At 51.7% G+C, this 25,527-nt stretch overlaps 1 protein-coding gene across 3 annotated transcripts in view; it reads right to left on the bottom strand.

The window, feature by feature from the left end:
* The window catches only part of LOC137371845 (anion exchange protein 3-like), a 562,339-nt gene that overhangs the window by 27,075 nt on the left and 509,737 nt on the right, over positions 1–25,527 (bottom strand). The gene's annotated exons all lie outside the window — the stretch shown is intronic.

Below are 25,527 nucleotides of genomic sequence, written 5' to 3'. Positions count from 1 at the left end.
GAGAGTGTGGTGGAGGCAGGTTCAGTGAGTGTTTAGGATCTGGAATGCACTGTCTGAGAGTGTGGTGGAGGCAGGTTCAGTGAGTGTTTAGTATCTGGAATGCACTGTCTGAGAGTGTGGTGGAGGCAGGTTCAGTGAGTGTTTAGGATCTGGAATGCACTGTCTGAGAGTGTGGTGGAGGCAGGTTCAGTGAGTGGTTAGGATCTGGAATGCACTGCCTGTGAGTGTGGTGGTGGCAGGTTCAGTGAGTGGTTAGGATCTGGAATGCACTGTCTGAGAGTGTGGTGGAGGCAGGTTCAATGAGTGTTTAGGATCTGGAATGCACAGTCTGAGAGTGTGGTGGAGGCAGGTTCAGTGAGTGGTTAGGATCTGGAATGCACTGTCTGAAAGTGTAGTGGAGGCAGGTTCAGTGAGTGGTTAGGATCTGGAATGCACTGTCTGAGAGTGTGGTGGAGGCAGGTTCAGTGAGTGTTTAGGATCTGGAATGCACTGTCTGAGAGTGTGGTGGAGGCAGGTTCAGTGAGTGGTTCGGATCCGGAATGCACTGTCTGAGAGTGTGGTGGAGGCAGGTTCAGTGAGTGTTTAGGATCTGGAATGCACTGTCTGAGAGTGTGGTGGAGGCAGGTTCAACGAGTGTTTAGGATCTGGAATGCACTGTCTGAGAGTGTGGTGGAGGCAGGTTCAGCGAGTGTTTAGGATCTGGAATGCACTGTCTGAGAGTGTGGTGGAGGCAGGTTCAGCGAGTGTTTAGGATCTGGAATGCACTGTCTGAGAGTGTAGTGGAGGCAGGTTCAGTGAGTGGTTAGGATCTGGAATGCACTGTCTGAGAGTGTGGTGGAGGCAGGTTCAGTGAGTGTTTAGGATCTGGAATGCACTGCCTGAGAGTGTGGTGGAGGCAGGTTCAGTCAGTGGTAAGAATCTGGAATGCACTGTCTGAGAGTGTAGTGGAGGCAGGTTCAGTGAGTGGTTAGGATCTGGAATGCACTGTCTGAGAGTGTGGTGGAGGCAGGTTCAGGGAGTGGTTAGGATCTGGAATGCACTGTCTGAGAGTGTGGTGGAGGCAGGTTCAGCGAGTGGTTAGGATCTGGAATGCACTGTCTGAGAGTGTGGTGGAGGCAGGTTCAGTGAGTGTTTAGGATCTGGAATGCACTGTCTGAGAGTGTGGTGGAGGCAGGTTCAGTGAGTGGTTAGGATCTGGAATGCACGGTCTGAGAGTGTGGTGGAGGCAGGTACAGTGTGTGTTTAGGATCTGGAATGCACTGTATGAGAGTGTGGTGGAGGCAGGTTCAGTGAGTGTTTAGGATCTGGAATGCACTGTCTGAGAGTGTGGTGGAGGCAGGTTCAGTGAGTGTTTAGGATCTGGAATGCACTGTCTGAGAGTGTGGTGGAGGCAGGTTCAGTGAGTGTTTAGGATCTGGAATGCACTGTCTGAGAGTGTGGTGGAGGCAGGTTCAGTGAGTGGTTAGGATCTGGAATGCACTGCCTGAGAGTGTGGTGGTGGCAGGTTCAGTGAGAGGTTAGGATCTGGAATGCACTGTCTGAGAGTGTGGTGGAGGCATGTTCAGTGAATGTTTAGGATCTGGAATGCACTGTCTGAGAGTGTAGTGGAGGCAGGTTCAGTGAGTGTTTAGGATCTGGAATGCACTGTCTGAGAGTGTGGTGGAGGCAGGTACAGTGTGTGTTTACGATCTGGAATGCACTGCCTGAGAGTGTGGTGGAGGCAGGTTCAGTGAGTGGTTAGGATCTGGAATGCACTGTCTGAGAGTGTGGTGGAGGCAGGTACAGTGTGTTTAGGATCTGGAATGCACTGTCTGAGAGTGTGGTGGAGGCAGGTTCAGTGAGTGTTTAGGATCTGGAATGCACTGTCTGAGAGTGTGGTGGAGGCAGGTTCAGTGAGTGTTTAGGATCTGGAATGCACTGTCTGAGAGTGAGGTGGAGGCAGGTTCAGTGTGTGTTTAGGATCTGGAATGCACTGTCTGAGAGTGTGGTGGAGGCAGGTTCAGCGAGTGGTTAGGATCTGGAATGCACTGCCTGAGAGTGTGGTGGAGGCAGGTTCAGTGAGTGTTTAGGATCTGGAATGCACTGTCTGAGAGTGTGGTGGAGGCAGGTTCAGTGAGTGGTTAGGATCTGGAATGCACTGTCTGAGAGAGTGGTGGAGGCAGATTCAGTGAGTGTTTAGGATCTGGAATGCACTGTCTGAGAGTGTGGTGGAGGCAGGTTCAGCAAGTGTTTAGGATCTGGAATGCACTGTCTGAGAGTGTGGTGGAGGCAGGTTCAGTGTGTGTTTCGGATCTGGAATGCACTGTCTGAGAGTGTGGTGGAGGCAGGTACAGTGTGTGTTTACGATCTGGAATGCACTGCCTGAGAGTGTGGTGGAGGCAGGTTCAGTGAGTGTTTAGGATCTGGAATGCATTGTCTGAGAGTGTGGTGGAGGCAGGTTCAGTGTGTGTTTACGATCTGGAATGCACTGCCTGAGAGTGTGGTGGAGGCAGGTTCAGTGTGTGTTTCGGATCTGGAATGCACTGCATGAGAGTGTGGTGGAGGCAGGTTCAGTGAGTGGTTAGGATCTGGAATGCACTGTCTGAGAGTGTGGTGGAGGCAGGTACAGTGTGTGTTTACGATCTGGAATGCACTGCCTGAGAGTGTGGTGGAGGCAGGTTCAGTGTGTGTTTCGGATCTGGAATGCACTGCATGAGAGTGGTGGTGGAAGCAGGTTCAGTGAGTGGTTAGGATCTGGAATGCACTGTCTGAGAGTGTGGTGGAGGCAGGTTCAGTGAGTGTTTAGGATCTGGAATGCACTGCCTGAGAGTGTGGTGGAGGCAGGTTCAGTCAGTGGTAAGAATCTGTAATTCACTGTCTGAGAGTGTGGTGGAGGCAGGTACAGTGAATGTTTCGGATCTGGAATGCACTGACTGAGAGTGTGGTGGAGGCAGGTTCAGTGAGTGTTTAGGATCTGGAATGCACTGTCTGAGAGTGTGGTGGAGGCAGGTTCAGTGAGTGTTTAGTATCTGGAATGCACTGTCTGAGAGTGTGGTGGAGGCAGGTTCAGTGAGTGTTTAGGATCTGGAATGCACTGTCTGAGAGTGTGGTGGAGGCAGGTTCAGTGAGTGGTTAGGATCTGGAATGCACTGCCTGTGAGTGTGGTGGTGGCAGGTTCAGTGAGTGGTTAGGATCTGGAATGCACTGTCTGAGAGTGTGGTGGAGGCAGGTTCAATGAGTGTTTAGGATCTGGAATGCACAGTCTGAGAGTGTGGTGGAGGCAGGTTCAGTGAGTGGTTAGGATCTGGAATGCACTGCCTGAGAGTGTGGTGGAGGCAGGTTCAGTGAGTGGTTAGGATCTGGAATGCACTGTCTGAGAGTGTGGTGGAGGCAGGTACAGTGTGTTTAGGATCTGGAATGCACTGTCTGAGAGTGTGGTGGAGGCAGGTTCAGTGAGTGTTTAGGATCTGGAATGCACTGTCTGAGAGTGTGGTGGAGGCAGGTTCAGTGAGTGTTTAGGATCTGGAATGCACTGTCTGAGAGTGAGGTGGAGGCAGGTTCAGTGTGTGTTTAGGATCTGGAATGCACTGTCTGAGAGTGTGGTGGAGGCAGGTTCAGCGAGTGGTTAGGATCTGGAATGCACTGCCTGAGAGTGTGGTGGAGGCAGGTTCAGTGAGTGTTTAGGATCTGGAATGCACTGTCTGAGAGTGTGGTGGAGGCAGGTTCAGTGAGTGGTTAGGATCTGGAATGCACTGTCTGAGAGTGTGGTGGAGGCAGATTCAGTGAGTGTTTAGGATCTGGAATGCACTGTCTGAGAGTGTGGTGGAGGCAGGTTCAGCAAGTGTTTAGGATCTGGAATGCACTGTCTGAGAGTGTGGTGGAGGCAGGTTCAGTGTGTGTTTCGGATCTGGAATGCACTGTCTGAGAGTGTGGTGGAGGCAGGTACAGTGTGTGTTTACGATCTGGAATGCACTGCCTGAGAGTGTGGTGGAGGCAGGTTCAGTGAGTGTTTAGGATCTGGAATTCATTGTCTGAGAGTGTGGTGGAGGCAGGTTCAGTGTGTGTTTACGATCTGGAATGCACTGCCTGAGAGTGTGGTGGAGGCAGGTTCAGTGTGTGTTTCGGATCTGGAATGCACTGCATGAGAGTGTGGTGGAGGCAGGTTCAGTGAGTGGTTAGGATCTGGAATGCACTGTCTGAGAGTGTGGTGGAGGCAGGTACAGTGTGTGTTTACGATCTGGAATGCACTGCCTGAGAGTGTGGTGGAGGCAGGTTCAGTGTGTGTTTCGGATCTGGAATGCACTGCCTGAGAGTGTGGTGGAGGCAGGTTCAGTGTGTGTTTCGGATCTGGAATGCACTGTCTGAGAGTGTGGTGGAGGCAGGTTCAGTGAGTGTTTAGGATCTGGAATGCACTGCCTGAGAGTGTGGTGGAGGCAGGTTCAGTCAGTGGTAAGAATCTGTAATTCACTGTCTGAGAGTGTGGTGGAGGCAGGTACAGTGAGTGTTTCGGATCTGGAATGCACTGACTGAGAGTGTGGTGGAGGCAGGTTCAGTGAGTGTTTAGGATCTGGAATGCACTGTCTGAGAGTGTGGTGGAGGCAGGTTCAGTGAGTGTTTAGTATCTGGAATGCACTGTCTGAGAGTGTGGTGGAGGCAGGTTCAGTGAGTGTTTAGGATCTGGAATGCACTGTCTGAGAGTGTGGTGGAGGCAGGTGCAGTGAGTGGTTAGGATCTGGAATGCACTGCCTGTGAGTGTGGTGGTGGCAGGTTCAGTGAGTGGTTAGGATCTGGAATGCACTGTCTGAGAGTGTGGTGGAGGCAGGTTCAATGAGTGTTTAGGATCTGGAATGCACAGTCTGAGAGTGTGGTGGAGGCAGGTTCAGTGAGTGGTTAGGATCTGGAATGCACTGTCTGAAAGTGTAGTGGAGGCAGGTTCAGTGAGTGGTTAGGATCTGGAATGCACTGTCTGAGAGTGTGGTGGAGGCAGGTTCAGTGAGTGTTTAGGATCTGGAATGCACTGTCTGAGAGTGTGGTGGAGGCAGGTTCAGTGAGTGGTTCGGATCCGGAATGCACTGTCTGAGAGTGTGGTGGAGGCAGGTTCAGTGAGTGTTTAGGATCTGGAATGCACTGTCTGAGAGTGTGGTGGAGGCAGGTTCAACGAGTGTTTAGGATCTGGAATGCACTGTCTGAGAGTGTGGTGGAGGCAGGTTCAGCGAGTGTTTAGGATCTGGAATGCACTGTCTGAGAGTGTGGTGGAGGCAGGTTCAGCGAGTGTTTAGGATCTGGAATGCACTGTCTGAGAGTGTAGTGGAGGCAGGTTCAGTGAGTGGTTAGGATCTGGAATGCACTGTCTGAGAGTGTGGTGGAGGCAGGTTCAGTGAGTGTTTAGGATCTGGAATGCACTGCCTGAGAGTGTGGTGGAGGCAGGTTCAGTCAGTGGTAAGAATCTGGAATGCACTGTCTGAGAGTGTAGTGGAGGCAGGTTCAGTGAGTGGTTAGGATCTGGAATGCACTGTCTGAGAGTGTGGTGGAGGCAGGTTCAGGGAGTGGTTAGGATCTGGAATGCACTGTCTGAGAGTGTGGTGGAGGCAGGTTCAGCGAGTGGTTAGGATCTGGAATGCACTGTCTGAGAGTGTGGTGGAGGCAGGTTCAGTGAGTGTTTAGGATCTGGAATGCACTGTCTGAGAGTGTGGTGGAGGCAGGTTCAGTGAGTGTTTAGGATCTGGAATGCACTGTCTGAGAGTGTGGTGGAGGCAGGTTCAGCGAGTGGTTAGGATCTGGAATGCACTGTCTGAGAGTGTGGTGGAGGCAGGTTCAGTGAGTGTTTAGGATCTGGAATGCACTGTCTGAGAGTGTGGTGGAGGCAGGTTCAGTGTGTGTTTAGGATCTGGAATGCACTGTCCGAGAGTGTGGTGGAGGCAGGTTCAGTGAGTACTTAGGATCTGGAATGCACTGCCTGAGAGACTGGTGGAGGCAGGTTCAGTGAGTGGTTAGGATCTGGAATGCACTGTCTGAGAGTGTGGTGGAGGCAGGTTCAGTGAGTGGTTCGGATCTGGAATGCACTGTCTGAGAGTGTGGTGGAGGCTGGTTCAGTGATTGTTTAGGATCTGGAATGCACTGCCTGAGAGTGTGGTGGAGGCTGGTTCAGTGAGCGTTCAGGATCTGGAATGCACTGTCTGAGAGTGTGGTGCTGGCAGGTTCAGTGAGTGGTTAGGATCTGGAATGCACTGCCTGAGAGTGTGGTGGAGGCAGGTTCAGTGAGTGGTTAGGATCTGGAATGCACTGTCTGAGAGTGTGGTGGAGGCAGGTTCAGTGAGTGTTTAGGATCTGGAATGCACTGCCTGAGAGTGTGGTGGAGGCAGGTTCAGTGAGTGGTTAGGATCTGGAATGCACTGTCTGAGAGTGTGGTGGAGGCAGGTACAGTGTGTTTAGGATCTGGAATGCACTGTCTGAGAGTGTAGTGGAGGCAGGTTCAGTGAGTGTTTAGGATCTGGAATGCACTGTCTGAGAGTGTGGTGCTGGCAGGTTCAGTGAGTGGTTAGGATCTGGAATGCACTGCCTGAGAGTGTGGTGGAGGCAGGTTCAGTGAGTGGTTAGGATCTGGAATGCACTGTCTGAGAGTGTGGTGGAGGCAGGTACAGTGTGTTTAGGATCTGGAATGCACTGTCTGAGAGTGTGGTGGAGGCAGGTTCAGTGAGTGTTTAGGATCTGGAATGCACTGCCTGAGAGTGTGGTGGAGGCAGGTTCAGTGAGTGTTTAGGATCTGGAATGCACTGTCTGAGAGTGTGGTGGAGGCAGGTTCAGTGAGTGGTTAGGATCTGGAATGCACTGTCTGAGAGTGTGGTGGAGGCAGGTACAGTGTGTTTAGGATCTGGAATGCACTGTCTGAGAGTGTGGTGGAGGCAGGTTCAGTGAGTGTTTAGGATCTGGAATGCACTGCCTGAGAGTGTGGTGGAGGCAGGTTCAGTGAGTGTTTAGGATCTGGAATGCACTGTCTGAGAGTGTGGTGGAGGCAGGTTCAGTGAGTGGTTAGGATCTGGAATGCACTGTCCGAGAGTGTGGTGGAGGCAGGTTCAGTGAGTGTTTAGGATCTGGAATGCACTGTCCGAGAGTGTGGTGGAGGCAGGTTCAGCGAGTGGTTAGGATCTGGAATGCACTGTCTGAGAGTGTGGTGGAGGCAGGTTCAGTGAGTGTTTAGGATCTGGAATGCACTGTCTGAGAGTGTGGTGGAGGCAGGTTCAGTGAGTGTTTAGGATCTGGAATGCACTGTCTGAGAGTGTGGTGGAGGCAGGTTCAGTGAGTGTTTAGGATCTGGAATGCACTGTCTGAGAGTGTGGTGGAGGCAGGTTCAGTGAGTGTTTAGGATCTGGAATGCACTGTCTGAGAGTGTGGTGGAGGCAGGTTCAGTGAGTGTTTAGGATCTGGAATGCACTGTCTGAGAGTGTGGTGGAGGCAGGTTCAGCGAGAGGTTCGGATCCGGAATGCACTGTCTGAGAGTGTGGTGGAGGCAGGTTCAGCGAGTGTTTAGGATCTGGAATGCACTGTCTGAGAGTGTGGTGGAGGCAGGTTCAGTGAGTGTTTAGGATCTGGAATGCACTGTCTGAGAGTGTGGTGGAGGCAGGTTCAGTGAGTGTTTAGGATCTGGAATGCACTGTCTGAGAGTGTGGTGGAGGCAGGTTCAGTGAGTGTTTAGGATCTGGAATGCACTGTCTGAGAGTGTGGTGGAGGCAGGTTCAGCGAGTGGTTAGGGTCTGGAATGCACTGTCTGAGAGTGTGGTGGAGGCAGGTTCAGTGAGTGGTTCGGATCCTGAATGCACTGTCTGAGAGTGTGGTGGAGGCAGGTTCAGCGAGTGTTTAGGATCTGGAATGCACTGTCTGAGAGTGTGGTGGAGGCAGGTTCAGCGAGTGTTTAGGATCTGGAATGCACTGTCTGAGAGTGTAGTGGAGGCAGGTTCAGTGAGTGTTTAGGATCTGGAATGCACTATCTGAGAGTGTGGTGGAGGCAGGTTCAGTGAGTGGTTAGGATCTGGAATGCACTGTCTGAGAGTGTGGTGGAGGCAGGTACAGTGTGTTTAGGATCTGGAATGCACTGTCTGAGAGTGTGGTGGAGGCAGGTTCAGTGAGTGTTTAGGATCTGGAATGCACTGTCTGAGAGTGTGGTGGAGGCAGGTTCAGTGAGTGTTTAGGATCTGTAATGCACTGTCTGAGAGTGTGGTGGAGGCAGGTTCAGTGAGTGGTTAGGATCTGTAATGCACTGTCTGAGAGTGTGGTGGAGGCAGGTTCAGTGAGTGGTTAGTATCTGGAATGCACTGTCTGAGAGTGTGGTGGAGGCAGGTTCAGGGAGTGTTTAGGATCTGGAATGCACTGCCTGAGAGTGTGGTGGAGGCAGGTTCAGTGAGTGGTTAGGATCTGGAATGCACTGTCTGAGAGTGTGGTGGAGGCAGGTACAGTGTGTTTAGGATCTGGAATGCACTGTCTGAGAGTGTGGTGGAGGCAGGTTCAGTGAGTGTTTAGGATCTGGAATGCACTGTCTGAGAGTGTGGTGGAGGCAGGTTCAGTGAGTGTTTAGGATCTGTAATACACTGTCTGAGAGTGTGGTGCTGGCAGGTTCAGTGAGTGGTTAGTATCTGGAATGCACTGCCTGAGAGTGTGGTGGAGGCAGGTTCAGTGAGTGGTTAGGATCTGGAATGCACTGTCTGAGAGTGTGGTGGAGGCAGGTACAGTGTGTTTAGGATCTGGAATGCACTGTCTGAGAGTGTGGTGGAGGCAGGTTCAGCGAGTGGTTAGGATCTGGAATGCACTGTCTGAGAGTGTGGTGGAGGCAGGTTCAGTGAGTGTTTAGGATCTGGAATGCACTGTCTGAGAGTGTGGTGGAGGCAGGTTCAGTGAGTGTTTAGGATCTGGAATGCACTGTCTGAGAGTGCGGTGGAGGCAGGTTCAGCGAGTGTTTAGGATCTGGAATGCACTGTCTGAGAGTGTGGTGGAGGCAGGTTCAGTGAGTGTTTAGGATCTGGAATGCACTGTCTGAGAGTGTGGTGGAGGCAGGTTCAGTGAGTGTTTAGGATCTGGAATGCACTGTCTGAGAGTGCGGTGGAGGCAGGTTCAGCGAGTGTTTAGGATCTGGAATGCACTGTCTGAGAGTGTGGTGGAGGCAGGTTCAGTGAGTGTTTAGGATCTGGAATGCACTGTCTGAGAGTGTGGTGGAGGCAGGTTCAGTGAGTGGTTAGGATCTGGAATGCACTGCCTGAGAGTGTGGTGGGGGCAGGTTCAGTCAGTGGTAAGAATCTGGAATGTACTGTCTGAGAGTGTGGTGGAGGCAGGCTCAGTGAGTGTTTAGGATCTGGAATGCACTGTCTGAGAGTGTGGTGGAGGCAGGTTCAGTGAGTGTTTAGGATCTGGAATGCACTGTCTGAGAGTGTGGTGGAGGCAGGTTCAGTGAGTGTTTAGGATCTGGAATGCACAGTCTGAGAGTGTGGTGGAGGCAGGTTCAGTGAGTGGTTAGGATCTGGAATGCACTGCCTGTGAGTGTGGTGGTGGCAGGTTCAGTGAGTGGTTAGGATCTGGAATGCTCTGTCTGAGAGTGTGGTGGAGGCAGGTTCAGTGAGTGGTTAGGATCTGGAATGCACTGTCTGAAAGTGTGGTGGAGGCAGGTTCAGCGAGTGGTTAGGGTCTGGAATGCACTGTCTGAGAGTGAGGTGGAGGCAGGTTCAGTGTGTGTTTAGGATCTGGAATGCACTGTCTGAAAGTGTGGTGGAGGCAGGTTCAGTGAGTGGTTCGGATCTGGAATGCACTGTCTGAGAGTGAGGTGGAGGCAGGTTCAGTGTGTGTTTAGGATCTGGAATGCACTGTCTGAGAGTGTGGTGGAGGCAGGTTCAGTGAGTGTTTAGGATCTGGAATGCACTGTCTGAGAGTGTGGTGGAGGCAGGTTCAGTGTGTGTTTAGGATCTGGAATGCACTGTCTGAGAGTGTGGTGGAGGCAGGTTCAGTGTGTGTTTAGGATCTGGAATGCACTGTCTGAGAGTGTGGTGGAGGCAGGTTCAGTGAGTGTTTAGGATCTGGAATGCACTGTCTGAGAGTGTGGTGGAGGCAGGTTCAGTGAGAGTTTAGGATCTGGAATGCACTGTCTGAGAGTGTGGTGGAGGCAGGTTCAGTGTGTGTTTAGGATCTGGAATGCACTGTCTGAGAGTGTGGTGGAGGCAGGTTCAGTGTGTGTTTAGGATCTGGAATGCACTGTCTGAGAGTGTGGTGGAGGCAGGTTCAGTGAGTGTTTAGGATCTGGAATGCACTGTCTGAGAGTGTGGTGGAGGCAGGTTCAGTGAGAGTTTAGGATCTGGAATGCACTGTCTGAGAGTGCGGAGGAGGCAGGTTCAGTGAGTGTTTCGGATCTGGAATGCACTGTCTGAGAGTGTGGTGGAGGCAGGTTCAGTGAGTGTTTAGGATCTGGAATGCACTGCCTGAGAGTGTGGTGGAGGCAGGTTCAGTGAGTGTTTAGGATCTGGAATGCACTGTCTGAGAGTGTGGTGGAGGCAGATTCAGTGAGTGTTTAGGATCTGGAATGCACTGTCTGAGAGTGTGGTGGAGGCAGGTTCAGCAAGTGTTTAGGATCTGGAATGCACTGTCTGAGAGTGTGGTGGAGGCAGGTTCAGTGTGTGTTTCGGATCTGGAATGCACTGTCTGAGAGTGTGGTGGAGGCAGGTACAGTGTGTGTTTACCATCTGGAATGCACTGCCTGAGAGTGTGGTGGAGGCAGGTTCAGTGTGTGTTTACGATCTGGAATGCACTGCCTGAGAGTGTGGTGGAGGCAGGTTCAGTGTGTGTTTCTGATCTGGAATGCACTGCATGAGAGTGTGGTGGAGGCAGGTACAGCGAGTGGTTAGGATCTGGAATGCACTCTCTGAGAGTGTGGTGGAGGCAGGTTCAGTGAGTGTTTAGGAACTGGAATGCACTGTCTGAGAGTGTGGTGGAGGCAGGTTCAGCGAGTGGTTAGGATCTGGAATGCACTGTCTGAGAGTGTGGTGGAGGCAGATTCAGTGAGTGTTTAGGATCTGGAATGCACTGTCTGAGAGTGTGGTGGAGGCAGGTTCAGTGAGTGTTTAGGATCTGGAATGCACTGTCTGAGAGTGTGGTGGAGGCAGGTTCAGTGAGTGTTTAGGATCTGGAATGCACTGTCTGAGAGTGTGGTGGAGGCAGGTTCAGTGAGTGTTTAGGATCTGGAATGCACTGTCTGAGAGTGTGGTGGAGGCAGGTTCAGTGAGTGTTTAGGATCTGGAATGCACTGTCTGAGAGTGTGGTGGAGGCAGGCTCAGTGAGTGTTTAGGATCTGGAATGCACTGTCTGAGAGTGTGGTGGAGGCAGGTTCAGTGAGTGTTTAGGATCTGGAATGCACTGTCTGAGAGTGTGGTGGAGGCAGGTTCAGTGAGTGGTTAGGATCTGGAATGCACTGTCTGAAAGTGTGGTGGAGGCAGGTTCAGCGAGTGGTTAGGGTCTGGAATGCACTGTCTGAGAGTGTGGTGGAGGCATGTTCAGTGAATGTTTAGGATCTGGAATGCACTGTCTGAGAGTGTAGTGGAGGCAGGTTCAGTGAGTGTTTAGGATCTGGAATGCACTGTCTGAGAGTGTGGTGGAGGCAGGTTCAGTGAGTGGTTAGGATCTGGAATGCACTGCCTGAGAGTGTGGTGGAGGCAGGTTCAGTGAGTGGTTAGGATCTGGAATGCACTGTCTGAGAGTGTGGTGGAGGCAGGTACAGTGTGTTTAGGATCTGGAATGCACTGTCTGAGAGTGTGGTGGAGGCAGGTTCAGTGAGTGTTTAGGATCTGGAATGCACTGTCTGAGAGTGTGGTGGAGGCAGGTTCAGTGAGTGTTTAGGATCTGGAATGCACTGTCTGAGAGTGAGGTGGAGGCAGGTTCAGTGTGTGTTTAGGATCTGGAATGCACTATCTGAGAGTGTGGTGGAGGCAGGTTCAGCAAGTGTTTAGGATCTGGAATGCACTGTCTGAGAGTGTGGTGGAGGCAGGTTCAGTGAGTGTTTAGGATCTGGAATGCACTGTCTGAGAGTGAGGTGGAGGCAGGTTCAGTGTGTGTTTCGGATCTGGAATGCACTGTCTGAGAGTGTGGTGGAGGCAGGTACAGTGTGTGTTTACGATCTGGAATGCACTGCCTGAGAGTGTGGTGGAGGCAGGTTCAGTGTGTGTTTACGATCTGGAATGCACTGCCTGAGAGTGTGGTGGAGGCAGGTTCAGTGTGTGTTTCGGATCTGGAATGCACTGCATGAGAGTGTGGTGGAGGCAGGTTCAGTGAGTGGTTAGGATCTGGAATGCACTGTCTGAGAGTGTGGTGGAGGCAGGTACAGTGTGTGTTTACGATCTGGAATGCACTGCCTGAGAGTGTGGTGGAGGCAGGTACAGTGTGTGTTTACGATCTGGAATGCACTGCCTGAGAGTGTGGTGGAGGCAGGTTCAGTGAGTGGTTAGGATCTGGAATGCACTGTCTGAGAGTGTGGTGGAGGCAGGTTCAGTGAATGTTTAGGATCTGGAATGCATTGTCTGAGAGTGTGGTGGAGGCAGGTTCAGTGAGTGGTTAGGATCTGGAATGCACTGCCTGAGAGTGTGGTGGAGGCAGGTTCAGTCAGTGGTAAGAATCTGTAATTCACTGTCTGAGAGTGTGGTGGAGGCAGGTACAGTGAGTGGTTAGGATCTGGAATGCACTGTCTGAGAGTGTGGTGGAGGCAGGTTCAGTGAGTGGTTCGGATCCGGAATGCACTGTCTGAGAGTGTGGTGGAGGCAGATTCAGTGAGTGTTTAGGATCTGGAATGCACTGTCTGAGAGTGTGGTGGAGGCAGGTTCAGTGAGTGTTTAGGATCTGGAATGCACTGTCTGAGAGAGTGGTGGAGGCAGGTTCAGTGAGTGGTTAGGATCTGGAATGCACTGCCTGAGAGTGTGGTGGGGGCAGGTTCAGTCAGTGGTAAGAATCTGGAATTCACTGTCTGAGAGTGTGGTGGAGGCAGGCTCAGTGAGTGTTTAGTATCTGGAATGCACTGTCTGAGAGTGTGGTGGAGGCAGGTTCAGTGAGTGTTTAGGATCTGGAATGCACAGTCTGAGAGTGTGGTGGAGGCAGGTTCAGTGAGTGGTTAGGATCTGGAATGCACTGCCTGTGAGTGTGGTGGTGGCAGGTTCAGTGAGTGGTTAGGATCTGGAATGCACTGTCTGAGAGTGTGGTGGAGGCAGGTTCAGTGAGTGGTTCGGATCTGGAATGCACTGTCTGAGAGTGAGGTGGAGGCAGGTTCAGTGTGTGTTTAGGATCTGGAATGCACTGTCTGAGAGTGTGGTGGAGGCAGGTTCAGTGAGTGTTTAGGATCTGGAATGCACTGTCTGAGAGTGTGGTGGAGGCAGGTTCATTGTGTGTTTAGGATCTGGAATGCACTGTCTGAGAGTGTGGTGGAGGCAGGTTCAGTGTGTGTTTAGGATCTGGAATGCACTGTCTGAGAGTGTGGTGGAGGCAGATTCAGTGAGTGTTTAGGATCTGGAATGCACTGTCTGAGAGTGTGGTGGAGGCAGGTTCAGTGAGTGTTTAGGATCTGGAATGCACTGTCTGAGAGTGTGGTGGAGGCAGGTTCAGTGAGTGGTTCGGATCTGGAATGCACTGTCTGAGAGTGTGGTGGAGGCAGATTCAGTGAGTGTTTAGGATCTGGAATGCACTGTCTGAGAGTGTGGTGGAGGCAGGTTCAGCAAGTGTTTAGGATCTGGAATGCACTGTCTGAGAGTGTGGTGGAGGCAGGTTCAGTGTGTGTTTCGGATCTGGAATGCACTGTCTGAGAGTGTGGTGGAGGCAGGTACAGTGTGTGTTTACCATCTGGAATGCACTGCCTGAGAGTGTGGTGGAGGCAGGTTCAGTGTGTGTTTACGATCTGGAATGCACTGCCTGAGAGTGTGGTGGAGGCAGGTTCAGTGAGTGTTTAGGATCTGGAATGCACTGTCTGACCGTGTGGTGGAGGCAGGTTCAGTGTGTGTTTCGGATCTGGAATGCACTGCATGAGAGTGTGGTGGAGGCAGGTTCAGCGAGTGGTTAGGATCTGGAATGCACTGTCTGAGAGTGTGGTGGAGGCAGGTTCAGTGAGTGTTTAGGAACTGGAATGCACTGTCTGAGAGTGTGGTGGAGGCAGGTTCAGTGAGTGTTTAGGATCTGGAATGCACTGTCTGAGAGTGTGGTGGAGGCAGGTTCAGCGAGTGGTTAGGATCTGGAATGCACTGTCTGAGAGTGTGGTGGAGGCAGGTTCAGTGAGTGTTTAGGATCTGGAATGCACTGTCTGAGAGTGTGGTGGAGGCAGGTTCAGTGAGTGGTTAGGATCTGGAATGCACTGCCTGAGAGTGTGGTGGGGGCAGGTTCAGTCAGTGGTAAGAATCTGGAATTCACTGTCTGAGAGTGTGGTGGAGGCAGGTTCAGTGAGTGTTTAGGATCTGGAATGCACTGTCTGAGAGTGTGGTGGAGGCAGGTTCAGTGAGTGTTTAGGATCTGGAATGCACTGTCTGAGAGTGTGGTGGAGGCAGGTTCAGTGAGTGTTTAGGATCTGGAATGCACAGTCTGAGAGTGTGGTGGAGGCAGGTTCAGTGAGTGGTTAGGATCTGGAATGCACTGCCTGTGAGTGTGGTGGTGGCAGGTTCAGTGAGTGGTTAGGATCTGGAATGCACTGTCTGAGAGTGTGGTGGAGGCAGGTTCAGCGAGTGGTTAGGGTCTGGAATGCACTGTCTGAGAGTGTGGTGGAGGCATGTTCAGTGAATGTTTAGGATCTGGAATGCACTGTCTGAGAGTGTAGTGGAGGCAGGTTCAGTGAGTGTTTAGGATCTGGAATGCACTGTCTGAGAGTGTGGTGGAGGCAGGTTCAGTGAGTGGTTAGGATCTGGAATGCACTGCCTGAGAGTGTGGTGGAGGCAGGTTCAGTGAGTGGTTAGGATCTGGAATGCACTGTCTGAGAGTGTGGTGGAGGCAGGTACAGTGTGTTTAGGATCTGGAATGCACTGTCTGAGAGTGTGGTGGAGGCAGGTTCAGTGAGTGTTTAGGATCTGGAATGCACTGTCTGAGAGTGTGGTGGAGGCAAGTTCAGTGAGTGTTTAGGATCTGGAATGCACTGTCTGAGAGTGAGGTGGAGGCAGGTTCAGCAAGTGTTTAGGATCTGGAATGCACTGTCTGAGAGTGTGGTGGAGGCAGGTTCAGCAAGTGTTTAGGATCTGGAATGCACTGTCTGAGAGTGTGGTGGAGGCAGGTTCAGTGTGTGTTTCGGATCTGGAATGCACTGTCTGAGAGTGTGGTGGAGGCAGGTACAGTGTGTGTTTACGATCTGGAATGCACTGCCTGAGAGTGTGGTGGAGGCAGGTTCAGTGTGTGTTTACGATCTGGAATGCACTGCCTGAGAGTGTGGTGGAGGCAGGTTCAGTGTGTGTTTCGGATCTGGAATGCACTGCATGAGAGTGTGGTGGAGGCAGGTTCAGTGAGTGGTTAGGATCTGGAATGCACTGTCTGAGAGTGTGGTGGAGGCAGGTACAGTGTGTGTTTACGATCTGGAATGCACTGCCTGAGAGTGTGGTGGAGGCAGGTTCAGTGAGTGGTTAGGATCTGGAATGCACTGTCTGAGAGTGTGGTGGAGGCAGGTTCAGTGAGTGTTTAGGATCTGGAATGCATTGTCTGAGAGTGTGGTGGAGGCAGGTTCAGTGAGTGGTTAGGATCTGGAATGCACTGCCTGAGAGTGTGGTGGAGGCAGGTTCAGTCAGTGGTAAGAATCTGTAATTCACTGTCTGAGAGTGTGGTGGAGGCAGGTTCAGTGAGTGGTTAGGATCTGGAATGCACTGTCTGAGAGTGTGGTGGAGGCAGGTTCAGTGAGTGGTTCGGATCCGGAATGCACTGTCTGAGAGTGTGGTGGAGGCAGGTTCAGTGAGTGTTTAGGATCTGGAATGCACTGTCTGAGAGTGTGGTGGAGGCAGGTTCAGTGAGTGTTTAGGATCTGGAATGCACAGTCTGAGAGTGTGGTGGAGGCAGGTTCAGTGAGTGGTTAGGATCTGGAATGCACTGCCTGTGAGTGTGGTGGTGGCAGGTTCAGTGAGTGGTTAGGATCTGGAATGCACTGTCTGAGAGTGTGGTGGAGGCAGGTTCAGTGAGTGGTTAGGGTCTGGAATGCACTGTCTGAGAGTGTGGTGGAGGCAGGTTCAGTGAGTGGTTAGGATCTGGAATGCACTGTCTGAGAGTGTGGTGGAGGCAGGTTCAGTGAGTGGTTAGGATCTGGAATGCACTGTCTGAGAGTGAGGTGGAGGCAGGTTCAGTGTGTGTTTAGGATCTGGAATGCACTGTCTGAGAGTGTGGTGGAGGCAGGTTCAGTGAGTGTTTAGGATCTGGAATGCACTGTCTGAAAGTGTGGTGGAGGCAGGTTCAGTGAGTGGTTCGGATCTGGAATGCACTGTCTGAGAGTGAGGTGGAGGCAGGTTCAGTGTGTGTTTAGGATCTGGAATGCACTGTCTGAGAGTGTGGTGGAGGCAGGTTCAGTGAGTGTTTAGGATCTGGAATGCACTGTCTAAGAGTGTGGTGGAGGCAGGTTCAGTGTGTGTTTAGGATCTGGAATGCACTGTCTGAGAGTGTGGTGGAGGCAGGTTCAGTGTGTGTTTAGGATCTGGAATGCACTGTCTGAGAGTGTGGTGGAGGCAGGTTCAGTGAGTGTTTAGGATCTGGAATGCACTGTCTGAGAGTGTGGTGGAGGCAGGTTCAGTGAGTGTTTAGGATCTGGAATGCACTGTCTGAGAGTGTGGTGGAGGCAGGTTCAGTGAGTGGTTCGGATCTGGAATGCACTGTCTGAGAGTGTGGTGGAGGCAGATTCAGTGAGTGTTTAGGATCTGGAATGCACTGTCTGAGAGTGTGGTGGAGGCAGGTTCAGCAAGTGTTTAGGATCTGGAATGCACTGTCTGAGAGTGTGGTGGAGGCAGGTTCAGTGTGTGTTTCGGATCTGGAATGCACTGTCTGAGAGTGTGGTGGAGGCAGGTACAGTGTGTGTTTACCATCTGGAATGCACTGCCTGAGAGTGTGGTGGAGGCAGGTTCAGTGTGTGTTTACGATCTGGAATGCACTGCCTGAGAGTGTGGTGGAGGCAGGTTCAGTGTGTGTTTCGGATCTGGAATGCACTGTCTGAGAGTGTGGTGGAGGCAGGTTCAGTGAGTGTTTAGGATCTGGAATGCACTGCCTGAGAGTGTGGTGGAGGCAGGTTCAGTGAGTGTTTAGGATCTGGAATGCACTGCATGAGAGTGTGGTGGAGGCAGGTTCAGTGAGTGGTTAGGATCTGGAATGCACTGTCTGAGAGTGTGGTGGAGGCAGGTACAGTGTGTGTTTACGATCTGGAATGCACTGCCTGAGAGTGTGGTGGAGGCAGGTTCAGTGAGTGGTTAGGATCTGGAATGCACTGTCTGAGAGTGTGGTGGAGGCAGGTTCAGTGAGTGTTTAGGATCTGGAATGCATTGTCTGAGAGTGTGGTGGAGGCAGGTTCAGTGAGTGGTTAGGATCTGGAATGCACTGCCTGAGAGTGTGGTGGAGGCAGGTTCAGTCAGTGGTAAGAATCTGTAATTCACTGTCTGAGAGTGTGGTGGAGGCAGGTTCAGTGAGTGGTTAGGATCTGGAATGCACTGTCTGAGAGTGTGGTGGAGGCAGGTTCAGTGAGTGGTTCGGATCCGGAATGCACTGTCTGAGAGTGTGGTGGAGGCAGGTTCAGTGAGTGTTTAGGATCTGGAATGCACTGTCTGAGAGTGTGGTGGAGGCAGGTTCAGTGAGTGTTTAGGATCTGGAATGCACTGTCTGAGAGTGTGGTGGAGGCAGGTTCAGTGAGTGGTTAGGATCTGGAATGCACTGCCTGAGAGTGTGGTGGGGGCAGGTTCAGTCAGTGGTAAGAATCTGGAATTCACTGTCTGAGAGTGTGGTGGAGGCAGGCTCAGTGAGTGTTTAGGATCTGGAATGCACTGTCTGAGAGTGTGGTGGAGGCAGGTTCAGTGAGTGTTTAGGATCTGGAATGCACTGTCTGAGAGTGTGGTGGAGGCAGGTTCAGTGAGTGTTTAGGATCTGGAATGCACAGTCTGAGAGTGTGGTGGAGGCAGGTTCAGTGAGTGGTTAGGATCTGGAATGCACTGCCTGTGAGTGTGGTGGTGGCAGGTTCAGTGAGTGGTTAGGATCTGGAATGCACTGTCTGAGAGTGTGGTGGAGGCAGGTTCAGTGAGTGGTTAGGATCTGGAATGCACTGCCTGTGAGTGTGGTGGTGGCAGGTTCAGTGAGTGGTTAGGATCTGGAATGCACTGTCTGAGAGTGTGGTGGAGGCAGGTTCAGTGAGTGGTTCGGATCTGGAATGCACTGTCTGAGAGTGAGGTGGAGGCAGGTTCAGTGTGTGTTTAGGATCTGGAATGCACTGTCTGAGAGTGTGGTGGAGGCAGGTTCAGTGAGTGTTTAGGATCTGGAATGCACTGTCTGAGAGTGTGGTGGAGGCAGGTTCAGTGTGTGTTTAGGATCTGGAATGCACTGTCTGAGAGTGTGGTGGAGGCAGGTTCAGTGTGTGTTTAGGATCTGGAATGCACTGTCTGAGAGTGTGGTGGAGGCAGGTTCAGTGAGTGTTTAGGATCTGGAATGCACTGTCTGAGAGTGTGGTGGAGGCAGGTTCAGTGAGTGTTTAGGATCTGGAATGCACTGTCTGAGAGTGTGGTGGAGGCAGGTTCAGTGAGTGGTTCGGATCTGGAATGCACTGTCTGAGAGTGTGGTGGAGGCAGATTCAGTGAGTGTTTAGGATCTGGAATGCACTGTCTGAGAGTGTGGTGGAGGCAGGTTCAGCAAGTGTTTAGGATCTGGAATGCACTGTCTGAGAGTGTGGTGGAGGCAGGTTCAGTGTGTGTTTCGGATCTGGAATGCACTGTCTGAGAGTGTGGTGGAGGCAGGTACAGTGTGTGTTTACCATCTGGAATGCACTGCCTGAGAGTGTGGTGGAGGCAGGTTCAGTGTGTGTTTACGATCTGGAATGCACTGCCTGAGAGTGTGGTGGAGGCAGGTTCAGTGTGTGTTTCGGATCTGGAATGCACTGTCTGAGAGTGTGGTGGAGGCAGGTTCAGTGAGTGTTTAGGATCTGGAATGCACTGCCTGAGAGTGTGGTGGAGGCAGGTTCAGTGAGTGTTTAGGATCTGGAATGCACTGCCTGAGAGTGTGGTGGAGGCAGGTTCAGTGTGTGTTTACGATCTGGAATGCACTGCCTGAGAGTGTGGTGGAGGCAGGTTCAGTGTGTGTTTCGGATCTGGAATGCACTGCATGAGAGTGTGGTGGAGGCAGGTTCAGTGAGTGGTTAGGATCTGGAATGCACTGTCTGAGAGTGTGGTGGAGGCAGGTACAGTGTGTGTTTACGATCTGGAATGCACTGCCTGAGAGTGTGGTGGAGGCAGGTTCAGTGAGTGGTTAGGATCTGGAATGCACTGTCTGAGAGTGTGGTGGAGGCAGGTTCAGTGAGTGTTTAGGATCTGGAATGCATTGTCTGAGAGTGTGGTGGAGGCAGGTTCAGTGAGTGGTTAGGATCTGGAATGCACTGCCTGAGAGTGTGGTGGAGGCAGGTTCAGTCAGTGGTAAGAATCTGTAATTCACTGTCTGAGAGTGTGGTGGAGGCAGGTTCAGTGAGTGGTTAGGATCTGGAATGCACTGTCTGAGAGTGTGGTGGAGGCAGGTTCAGTGAGTGGTTCGGATCCGGAATGCACTGTCTGAGAGTGTGGTGGAGGCAGGTTCAGTGAGTGTTTAGGATCTGGAATGCACTGTCTGAGAGTGTGGTGGAGGCAGGTTCAGTGAGTGTTTAGGATCTGGAATGCACTGTCTGAGAGTGTGGTGGAGGCAGGTTCAGTGAGTGGTTAGGATCTGGAATGCACTGCCTGAGAGTGTGGTGGGGGCAGGTTCAGTCAGTGGTAAGAATCTGGAATTCACTGTCTGAGAGTGTGGTGGAGGCAGGCTCAGTGAGTGTTTAGGATCTGGAATGCACTGTCTGAGAGTGTGGTGGAGGCAGGTTCAGTGAGTGTTTAGGATCTGGAATGCACTGTCTGAGAGTGTGGTGGAGGCAGGTTCAGTGAGTGTTTAGGATCTGGAATGCACAGTCTGAGAGTGTGGTGGAGGCAGGTTCAGTGAGTGGTTAGGATCTGGAATGCACTGCCTGTGAGTGTGGTGGTGGCAGGTTCAGTGAGTGGTTAGGATCTGGAATGCACTGTCTGAGAGTGTGGTGGAGGCAGGTTCAGTGAGTGGTTAGGGTCTGGAATGCACTGTCTGAGAGTGTGGTGGAGGCAGGTTCAGTGAGTGGTTAGGATCTGGAATGCACTGTCTGAGAGTGTGGTGGAGGCAGGTTCAGTGAGTGGTTAGGATCTGGAATGCACTGTCTGAGAGTGAGGTGGAGGCAGGTTCAGTGTGTGTTTAGGATCTGGAATGCACTGTCTGAGAGTGTGGTGGAGGCAGGTTCAGTGTGTGTTTAGGATCTGGAATGCACTGTCTGAGAGTGTGGTGGAGGCAGGTTCAGTGAGTGTTTAGGATCTGGAATGCACTGTCTGAGAGTGTGGTGGAGGCAGGTTCAGTGAGTGTTTAGGATCTGGAATGCACTGTCTGAGAGTGTGGTGGAGGCAGGTTCAGTGAGTGGTTCGGATCTGGAATGCACTGTCTGAGAGTGTGGTGGAGGCAGATTCAGTGAGTGTTTAGGATCTGGAATGCACTGTCTGAGAGTGTGGTGGAGGCAGGTTCAGCAAGTGTTTAGGATCTGGAATGCACTGTCTGAGAGTGTGGTGGAGGCAGGTTCAGTGTGTGTTTCGGATCTGGAATGCACTGTCTGAGAGTGTGGTGGAGGCAGGTACAGTGTGTGTTTACCATCTGGAATGCACTGCCTGAGAGTGTGGTGGAGGCAGGTTCAGTGTGTGTTTACGATCTGGAATGCACTGCCTGAGAGTGTGGTGGAGGCAGGTTCAGTGTGTGTTTCGGATCTGGAATGCACTGCATGAGAGTGTGGTGGAGGCAGGTTCAGTGAGTGGTTAGGATCTGGAATGCACTGTGAGAGTGTGGTGGAGGCAGGTTCAGTGTGTGTTTCGGATCTGGAATGCACTGCATGAGAGTGTGGTGGAGGCAGGTTCAGTGAGTGGTTAGGATCTGGAATGCACTGTGAGAGTGTGGTGGAGGCAGGTTCAGTGAGTGGTTAGGATCTGGAATGCACTGTCTGAGAGTGTGGTGGAGGCAGGTTCAGTGAGTGTTTAGGATCTGGAATGCACTGCCTGAGAGTGTGGTGGAGGCAGGTTCAGTGAGTGTTTAGGATCTGGAATGCACTGTGAGAGTGTGGTGGAGGCAGGTTCAGTGAGTGGTTAGGATCTGGAATGCACTGTCTGAGAGTGTGGTGGAGGCAGGTTCAGCGAGTGGTTAGGAACTGGAATGCACTGTCTGAGAGTGTGGTGGAGGCAGGTTCAGTGAGTGGTTAGGATCTGGAATGCACTGTCTGAGAGTGTGGTGGAGGCAGGTTCAGTGAGTGGTTAGGATCTGGAATGCACTGCCTGAGAGTGTGGTGGGGGCAGGTTCAGTCAGTGGTAAGAATCTGGAATTCACTGTCTGAGAGTGTGGTGGAGGCAGGCTCAGTGAGTGTTTAGGATCTGGAATGCACTGTCTGAGAGTGTGGTGGAGGCAGGTTCAGTGAGTGTTTAGGATCTGGAATGCACTGTCTGAGAGTGTGGTGGAGGCAGGTTCAGTGAGTGTTTAGGATCTGGAATGCACTGCCTGTGAGTGTGGTGGTGGCAGGTTCAGTGAGTGGTTAGGATCTGGAATGCACTGTCTGAGAGTGTGGTGGAGGCAGGTTCAGCGAGTGGTTAGGGTCTGGAATGCACTGTCTGAGAGTGTGGTGGAGGCATGTTCAGTGAATGTTTAGGATCTGGAATGCACTGTCTGAGAGTGTAGTGGAGGCAGGTTCAGTGAGTGGTTAGGATCTGGAATGCACTGTCTGAGAGTGTAGTGGAGGCAGGTTCAGCGAGTGGTTAGGGTCTGGAATGCACTGTCTGAGAGTGTGGTGGAGGCATGTTCAGTGAATGTTTAGGATCTGGAATGCACTGTCTGAGAGTGTAGTGGAGGCAGGTTCAGTGAGTGTTTAGGATCTGGAATGCACTGTCTGAGAGTGTGGTGGAGGCAGGTTCAGTGAGTGGTTAGGATCTGGAATGCACTGCCTGAGAGTGTGGTGGAGGCAGGTTCAGTGAGTGGTTAGGATCTGGAATGCACTGTCTGAGAGTGTGGTGGAGGCAGGTACAGTGTGTTTAGGATCTTGAATGCACTGTCTGAGAGTGTGGTGGAGGCAGGTTCAGTGAGTGTTTAGGATCTGGAATGCACTGTCTGAGAGTGTGGTGGAGGCAGGTTCAGTGAGTGTTTAGGATCTGGAATGCACTGTCTGAGAGTGAGGTGGAGGCAGGTTCAGTGTGTGTTTAGGATCTGGAATGCACTGTCTGAGAGTGTGGTGGAGGCAGGTTCAGCAAGTGTTTAGGATCTGGAATGCACTGTCTGAGAGTGTGGTGGAGGCAGGTTCAGTGTGTGTTTCGCATCTGGAATGCACTGCCTGAGAGTGTGGTGGAGGCAGGTTCAGTGTGTGTTTCGGATCTGGAATGCACTGCATGAGAGTGTGGTGGAGGCAGGTTCAGTGAGTGGTTAGGATCTGGAATGCACTGTCTGAGAGTGTGGTGGAGGCAGGTACAGTGTGTGTTTACGATCTGGAATGCACTGCCTGAGAGTGTGGTGGAGGCAGGTACAGTGTGTGTTTACGATCTGGAATGCACTGCCTGAGAGTGTGGTGGAGGCAGGTTCAGTGAGTGGTTAGGATCTGGAATGCACTGTCTGAGAGTGTGGTGGAGGCAGGTTCAGTGAGTGTTTAGGATCTGGAATGCATTGTCTGATAGTGTGGTGGAGGCAGGTTCAGTGAGTGGTTAGGATCTGGAATGCACTGCCTGAGAGTGTGGTGGAGGCAGGTTCAGTCAGTGGTAAGAATCTGTAATTCACTGTCTGAGAGTGTGGTGGAGGCAGGTACAGTGAGTGGTTAGGATCTGGAATGCACTGCCTGTGAGTGTGGTGGTGGCAGGTTCAGTGAGTGGTTAGGATCTGGAATGCACTGTCTGAGAGTGTGGTGGAGGCAGGTTCAGTGAGTGGTTCGGATCCGGAATGCACTGTCTGAGAGTGTGGTGGAGGCAGGTTCAGTGAGTGTTTAGGATCTGGAATGCACTGTCTGAGAGTGTGGTGGAGGCAGGTTCAGTGAGTGTTTAGGATCTGGAATGCACTGTCTGAGAGTGTGGTGGAGGCAGGTTCAGTGAGTGTTTAGGATCTGGAATGCACTGTCTGAGAGTGTGGTGGAGGCAGGTTCAGTGAGTGTTTAGGATCTGGAATGCACTGTCTGAGAGTGAGGTGGAGGCAGGTTCAGTGTGTGTTTAGGATCTGGAATGCACTGTCTGAGAGTGTGGTGGAGGCAGGTTCAGCAAGTGTTTAGGATCTGGAATGCACTGTCTGAGAGTGTGGTGGAGGCAGGTTCAGCGAGTGGTTAGGATCTGGAATGCACTGTCTGAGAGTGTGGTGGAGGCAGGTTCAATCGAGGCTTTCAAAAGGGATCAGGATAATTATCTGAAGGGAAAAAATCTGCAGGGCTCTGGGGAAAAGACAGGGAAGTGAAACTAGGCAATTCTATTATTCTAACTATTCCTTCTGGTTGCGAGTTCCACATTCACACCACTCTCTAGGTAGGTTTCTCTGTTTGATTTCTTGGTTACCATCTTATATTGAAGGCCGCGAGTTTTGCTCTTCCTAACAAGAGCCACTCAGCCCCTGACCTCATTACAGCCTTGGTTCAAACATTGACAAAAGAGCTGAACTCAAGAGGTGAGGTGAGAGTGACTGCCCTTGACATCAAGGCAGCATTTGACCAAGTATGCCATCAAGGAGCCCTAGCAAAACTGAGGTCAATGGGAATCAGGGGGAAAACCCTCAGCTGGTTGGAGTCATACCTAGCGCAAAGGAAGATGGTTGTGGTTGTTGGAGGTCAATCATCTGAGCTCCAGGCCATCACTGCAGGAGTTCCTCAGGGTAGTGTCCTAGGCCCAACCATCTGCAGCTGTTTCATCAATGACCTTCCTTCAATCATAAGGTCAGAAGTGGGGATGTTCACTGATGATTGCACAATGTTCAGCACCGTTCATGACTCCTCAGATACTGAAGCAGTCCGTGTAGAAATGCAGCAAGACTTGGACAATATCCGGGCTTGGGCTGATAAGTGGCAAGTAACATTCGTGCCATACAAGTGCCAGGCAATGACCATCTCCAACAAGAGAGAATCTAACCATCTCCCCTTGACATTCAATGGCATTACCATCGCTGAATCCCCCACTATCAACATCCTAGGGGCTCCCATTGACCAAAAACTGAACTGGAGTAGCCATATAAATACCGTGGCTACAAGAGCAGGTCAGAGGCTCGGAATCCTGAGGCGAGTAACTCACCTCCTGACTCCCCAAAGCCTGTCCACCATCTACAAGGCACAAGTCAGGAGTGTGATGGAATACTCTCCACTTGCCTGGATGGGTGCAGCTCTAATAAGACTCAAGAAGCTCGACACCATCCAGGACAAAGCAGCCCACTTGATTGGCACCCCATCTACAAACATTCACTCCCTCCACCACCGACGCACAGTGGCAGCAGTGTGTACCATCTACAAGATGCACTGCAGCAATGCACCAAGGCTCCTTGGACAGCACCTTCCAAACCCGCGACCTCTACCAACTAGAAGGACAAGGGCAGCAAATATATAGGAACACCACCACCTGCAAGTTCCCCTCCAAGTCACACACCAGCCTGACTTGGAACTATATCGCCGTTCCTTCACTGTTGCTGGGTCAAAATCCTGAAACTCCCTTCCTAACAGCACTGTGGGTGTACCTACCTCACATGGACTGCAGCGGTTCAAGAAGGCAGCTCACCACCACCTTCTCAAGGGTAATTAGGGATGGGCAATAAATGCTGGCCTGACTGGCGATGCCTCCATCCCACGAATGAATAAAAAAAAAGTGGAAACATTCTCTCTGTATCTGCCTTATCAAAATTTTTCATTATTTTAAAGACCTCTAATCATTATATACGTGCATCAGAAAATGAGAGCACCAGGTCTTGGAGAATCCATCGTGTCCTAGGTTTCACCATGATGTGAAAGACTGCATTAGCCTTGTCCTATTCTGAAGTATCAATCTCTACCGTGCTACTTTTGTGCTTTTGTTTCACTCTGGCTGACCTGGGCTAAACTGGGAAGTGAAACAAAATCACTGTCACCCAACACCCCCTTCCCATTCCAGCACCCACCTCCTCTCTCTGACAGTCAGCTCCCACTCACCCTCACACATTTACACAGTCCCATGAATGTTGTCCGATATCCTCAGCCCTCCCCGGGCTCCGGCGCTGCACAGCCCTGCAGAACCTCTCTACCCCTAACTATTCACCTGTAACATTCCCAACACAGATCAGTCACCCCAGGACCTG

The sequence above is a fragment of the Heterodontus francisci genome, chromosome 7 (assembly GCF_036365525.1).
Source record: "Heterodontus francisci isolate sHetFra1 chromosome 7, sHetFra1.hap1, whole genome shotgun sequence".
Taxonomy (NCBI): domain Eukaryota; kingdom Metazoa; phylum Chordata; class Chondrichthyes; order Heterodontiformes; family Heterodontidae; genus Heterodontus; species Heterodontus francisci.
Note: the sequence above shows the minus strand (reverse complement) of the source record. Positions and strands in the feature narration are given on the sequence as shown.